This window comes from Nicotiana tabacum, chromosome 5 (assembly GCF_000715075.1).
Source record: "Nicotiana tabacum cultivar K326 chromosome 5, ASM71507v2, whole genome shotgun sequence".
Lineage (NCBI taxonomy): Eukaryota > Viridiplantae > Streptophyta > Magnoliopsida > Solanales > Solanaceae > Nicotiana > Nicotiana tabacum.
This window is the reverse complement of record NC_134084.1, coordinates 134,259,420-134,265,661: the sequence shown is the minus strand read 5'-3', so window position 1 is coordinate 134,265,661 and position 6,242 is coordinate 134,259,420. Positions and strand designations below refer to the sequence as shown.

The following is a 6,242-nucleotide window of genomic DNA, read 5'->3' as shown; positions in this document are numbered from 1 at the left end:
AGCCTCGATTAACCTTTTGTTTGGCTCAATGTCTAGTAGAGAAGGAAAATTACCCAAGTACTTTCTTACATGTTTATTATCACTTGAGGAAAGGTCCTACCACCAATCTAGTAACAATGGTGGGATGTTGCTAACCATACCGAATCTGGGGACCTCGTGCCTCATTTTCTGCAAAACAAATGGGTTAGACCCTTATCCCCCACCAGACTCAACTATTTATACATTCATGATTAGTATATTGGCATTTAGTTCTCCAAATTAATGCACAGAACGTGGTTGTGTCCGTTGAGATTATGGAAACACCGGTGGACTTTTAGATGAGGCTCATCTTAAAGGATTATTATGTGGATAACATATTAATCTGACTAGGTTTGACCATGATGCATTCATAATTTCAATAAGAAGAAGAAGAAGAAGAAGAAGAAGAAGAAGAAGAAGAAGAAGAAGAAGAAGAAGAAGAAGAAGAAGAAGAAGAAGAAGAAGAAGAAAGTTTCCCTTGAAAATTTTCAGAAGGAGAATAACGAGAAAAAGAAGAGAAGAGGATTGGTGAAGGCGGGTATGTTAGTTAATGTAGACATGTGATTTTTGACCCTCCCCAAGATTTTTCATATTTTAGCATGTAAATGTTTAGTTTAGGCCTAAAATCGCTATTTTAATTAGTTTTGACCCTTTTAACTTATTTTCTCACAAAAAATGAAAATACAAAAAAAAAAATAGTTTCACTCGTAGTATTTAGTTTTATATTAGTTTATTTTAATTTAGAGTAATTTTTATATTTTTATAGATATATTATATTATTTGGTGTCTTTAGCATAAGTTCAAACCCAAAAGACATGGTCCAACCCAATTACCCTGAGCCCATTCTTCCCAACCCATTAGCCCACTTAAGTGCAAGATTTAATCCTAGCCATCTATTTTTTTCTAATCCAATGGCCATCATCCCTTCCCCACTTCCATATAAAATACCCAATTATAAAAACCCTACCCTAAGTTTTTCAATCCCTACAACTCCATTTCCAGCCGTCACTCTACTCACGTTTAAAAGGACGGCGAATCTCTGTCCAAAATTGGGAGAGGAACAAGAGAAGCCCATTAGCAATCATAACAAAGTACCACACGTTAATTCCCAGATTCAATTGTACAAAAGTCGTACAAATATGAAAAGTGAAAACAATTGTTAAATCTTACTTTCCAAATTCAAATTCGTATCTCTACTTCATTTCTCATCATGTTTATTGTCAAAAATTGAGAGCTACAGTGTCTGGACTTTATGGCTATATAAATTTCACAAGTTGTATCGGAATGGAGTAGTTGAGGCATTTGGGTTCGATTCGAAATTTTCCGGTGCTTGGTCGGAGCTCGAGGTTGCCGACGAGGATTTCCGGTCAAGCTCTGGTCTCGATTCATGTTTCGTCACTGCTACTGTTATCGGAAAAAGCTATCATTTTGAGGTTCATCTCTTACTTTGATTTTGAATTTTACTATATGTGTTCTGTGCTCAATCTTTGCTGGTTATGAATGTTGAATGGTTGTTCTGCTCGTGGTGTGTTTACTGAAGTGAATTTTTATTGGTTTTCTTTAGAGTGATGAATGCACATGGTCTGTGTGGTTACCAATTTTTGGCTAAACCTCATCGAGAGCATAAAATAGACCGCAACAGTGATTAGAATTAATGGTACTCGAGTTTGCTGTTAGATTACTGTTTTACCATGCCAATTTGTTAAGTTGAGTCGTAATTTAAATTAATTTTGTTGTTCGATACTTTCGTTAGGAACATACTTAGGCCGACCACATGCGGGTAGGCAAACCTTAGGATTTTGTTAGTTTTGAGGTGAGAGGTCGTTCCTCTTAGTTAAATTTATTCGGGGAATGCCCCGAAGGATTTGTATATATTTTTATCCGTGGAATACCCCGAAGTAAATGTAAATGGAGACCGTGGCATCATCAATGGAGGCATAGTATAGGCTAGGAGGACTTATTTCATTTTATATTTTTATTTTTCTTTTATTAGGCGGGAACGACCTCGAGCCTCTTGTGTATTTTTTCCTTTTCTTTTTTGTGTTTGTTTTTATCTCAACTTGAATATTTTAAAAGCTGATTAGATCAAGTATGCAACCATACTAGTTACGGGACTTAGGGAGTGCCTAACACCTTCTCCCCAAGTCAAATGAACCCCCTTACCCGAATCTCTGGTGCAGAATTGGTTTTGGAGTCTAAAGTGTTTTAAAAGAAAAATCATTTTAAAAATGGTGACCTGGCACATCGAAACCAATGTCAGGTGGCGACTCTAAAAAAATCTTTTTGAACACAATTTTTGTCACTTTTTAATTAAAACCATTTTCAAGCTTTACAAATCCTTTTATATATTTTAGGAGGGTTAGTGAGGTTTGTAGCAAAAAAGGGGTGTGACATCTCTAGCGACTCTGTTGGGGACTTGCAGGTTCGAGCTAGTACTTGATCTTGTTGGTTTTTAGGATATTCGGTTGAGGTGTTTGTTTTCTTTATTTGCTTTGTTTGTCTTATTTTCTTGTTTTGTTGTTTATTTATTTATGGCTTTTCTTAATGTGTTACTGCTTTATAAACTGTCATCATTTGCATAACCATGAGTCTTCTTTCTGCAACAAGTCTTAGAGTATGCGTCGCGTGCACGAACTCTTTGTTGAGTCACCCTTAATTTAGGAGGAGGGGCCGTCGGACGTATGGAGTGGGTGGAAAGCTTGAGCAGCCACCAACGACCATACGCTCCCCCGAATTGCCTTGTTAGTGAACCCCAAATTTAGGTCAGCCTTTAGGTCATTCTTACTTGCATCATGTCATTTAGACCTAGCAGGGCTCGGTCCCAGGTACCGTATCCCTTTGTAGGAAGCCTATCCAAGTTTTGTCAAAATGGGCTCGTGGCCCAAAAGGACATTAAATCATCCCTATGTGAAACATGTTACATCTTTGAGGGTAAAAAGGTCATTTTACGGATCGATACTTTGGGAAAGAAGGGTGAAAAATGAAGCAAGTAGGGCCTAGTTATATTTTTCTTTCACAACGTTTTCAAGAAAAGACAAAAAAATGAAAATAAAAAAAAAAGATTTTGCACTTTTCCATCATTTTCCAAAAATTCAAAAAAAAAGGAGAAAAAGAAAAACCAGAAAGATTTTACATTTTCCATCATTTCTCAAAAAGCCAAAAAATATAGTTTTTCCAAATTAGTTGCATTTTTTTAAAGGCTTTCTTCCATGTCCAATCTTCCCGAACTACGCGAACCTGATTCTCGTCTTTCGAGACACGATACGTAGGCAACTCACATAGGGTCCGGTCTTCCTAGTAAGTCCTAGGTTCTTGGCTTCGCGGGGTCCTAGCCAATTCTTGCATGTCTAGCCACTTTTGGCCACATCGGCCATTCTTGCAAAATGGGGTCATTTTCGCAAAAATGGTTCAATTACCCATGTCTTAGGATCTTGAATCCACAACTCGGTGTCATATTACTTTAAGGTCCTTCCTTTTTGAGTTTGCATCTTTAGCCACTTTCGGCCACATATGCCATTTTTGCAAAATGGGTCATTTCTGCAAATTAATTTTTTTGGCCTTGATTATTGGGAATTTGAATCCATATAAGACTTAGTGAGGCATTTTTCATGTCTATGGGGTCAACTTGTTGAGTCTACACTTTTATCCACTCTTGGCCACATAAGTTAATTTTCACAAATAGCCCAATCGCGTCTTGCTTGTGTCCCATAGGAGGTGTTGTGGCGTCGCATAGTGTCTTGAGCCGCTAACTCTATTTGATCTTATTTTTCTCCTTCAGGTATAGATCAATTTTCTAGAGTTTGAGCATGACAAATACCCAGGACCATTCTAGTTAAGGCCATTGCATGCACGAGTTGCTTGAGGAAACTTTTTATTTTTTAGTCTATTTTATGTTGTCTTTTAATTATTAGTCTTATACAGTAGTATCGAGTCTGTCAGTCTAGTTAAGATTTTTGAGTCTTTTGTTATAGTACTTCCTATTTTGTATTTGAAAAAACAAAAAAGATTATTAAATGAAAAATTCCAAAAAAGATTTTGTGTTTCTTAGTTTATTTTGTCCATCATTTTTCCAGAACTACGCTTGATCTGATTCATGAAGTGCATGATACGTAGGCAACCTACATAGGGTTCGATCGAATCATTATCAAAAAAGAAAAAAAAAGTTGTGGGATGTGAGAAATGAGAGGAAAGAAAAGTATGACGATTAAAAAGAAAAGAGAGGAAGGAAAATGAGTGAGCCAAGAAGTATTAGAAAAGAAAGAAAAGAGAAAATTGAAATGAACAAAATTGGGATGATGCCAAATGACCTTGTGGCCCTCGAAGTCATTTTAGAGCCATTAATTGTTGTTAGGGGCATTTCACACAATGTGATATTTCTATCTGATAAATGTCCTAACGCTAACATATTGGCTTTGTTTTGCTCCTCTTTGTTACTCTCATTATAACAGAGGGTGGTTAGTTTGTGGCACTTTGGTGATTTGTCCATACGACACAAGGTCAAAAAGCAAGGAAGTCATGGCAAGCAAAGACTTGGATATGGGAGTTGTCGACCCATCGAGGGAGATTGTGGAGTCGGAATCTGAATTGAACGAGGAGGTCCAAATGCTGAAACAACAAATGTCTGAAATGTGTCAAGTATGGGAAATGGTCAAGGACCAGCCCTTTCCTATGCTTTCCCAGAGTTTACACCCATCTTGGCTACTACCACTCTGGTTTTATTGTCCAATCAATTCTATCCATTTAGGTTCAGTCTTTATCCCAATTGCACGACTATAGCTAAAACTTCTGTTGCATACTCCCAAAGTGTGTCATTGACAACCAATCAGACAACCACTACAGTTATGCCTGTCTTCACCATCCCACAACCAGCGGTGGTGCAGAGTAAAACTCATGAGTCACAATTTGCTACCCAACAAGAACAATACCACCTCCTGAGTACAACTCTTACCTATTTGATCTTCCTGCAAAGATTGAGAAGTCTGGCCCAAAGGTAGCATCGGAAGAAATAACCCAAAGACTGAAACGCTTAGAACAACAGTTGAAAAACATGCAAGAGCTGGCAAGTCATAAGAGTATTGTGTTCAAGGATCTATGCATGTTCCCTGATGTTCGTTTGCCACTTGGTTTAAAGACTCCCAAATTTGAAATGTATGATGGACATGGAGACCCCATATCCCACCTAAAAAGGTATTGCAATAAACTGAGAGGTGCGGGAGGAAATGAAGAATTACTGATGGCTTACTTTGGGGAAAGCCTTACGGGTGTAGCCTCCGAATGGTTTATGGGTCAAGACACATCTTGCTAGTATGTATGGGATGACATGGCACATGCCTTTGTCAAATAGTTCCAATATAAAATCGACATTACCCCAGACCACAATTCCCTTTCAAATCTAAAGAAGAAACCGACTAAACGTTTCAGGGAATATGTCATTAAATGGAGAGAACAAGCTGCTAGAGTTAAGCCACCCATGGATGACCACGAACTAATCACTGTCTTCCTGGCTCAAGAGCCTGATTACTTTCAAAACATGATATCCGCAGTTGGCAAATCATTCTCGGAAGCAATCAAAATGGGAGAAATAGTAGAGAATGGCCTCAAGACAGGCAAAATTATAATTCAAGCAACTTTCAAAGCTGCAACTCAGGCTGTCCAAATTGAATCTAGTAATTTTAGTGGCACGAGTGAGAAGGTTGAAGAAATCATGATGACATCATGGTCGAGAAGAGGTCCTATAAGAACATCTCGAAGGCATGACCAGCCTCGTTTGTTTTATGACAATTCCCCTGAGAACCCACAGTACTCTGTTGCTCCACCCCAGTATGTTGTCCAGCCACCAAGACACCCCAGAAGGCGAGCGCCATCAGTGCAAAATCTCCACCAGCCTCCACAAAATTTTCAAGTGTCTCATAACCCACATCCAAGCCAGGGGGACAGAGGTAAACAAAGGTTGAAATATAATTTTACACCGATAGGAGAGTCATATGCAAACTTGTTTGAGAAACTAAAGCATTATGACCTGATTGCACCTATTCCTCTGAATCATGTGGACAAGCGTGCAAAAAGCTTTGACTCTTCTAAAAGGTGTGAATACCATTCTAATGCCCAGGGGAACAATGTCGAAAGTTGTCGGGATTTTAAAATAGAGATAGAAAGAATGATTCAAGAAGGGATAATTGTGGTCCAGGACAATGACACCCAGAATATCGCGCAGAATCCTTTAC

The 6,242-nt window shown here is 38.3% G+C and overlaps 1 long non-coding RNA gene across 1 annotated transcript; it reads left to right on the top strand.

Moving 5' to 3' along the window:
• The first annotated feature begins 1,005 nt into the window (after positions 1-1,005).
• Positions 1,006-4,065, top strand: LOC142181239 (uncharacterized). The gene is made up of 2 exons (XR_012709824.1): positions 1,006-1,451; positions 3,797-4,065. It is a non-coding gene; the product is annotated as an uncharacterized LOC142181239 (long non-coding RNA).
• Positions 4,066-6,242: the final 2,177 nt, after the last annotated feature.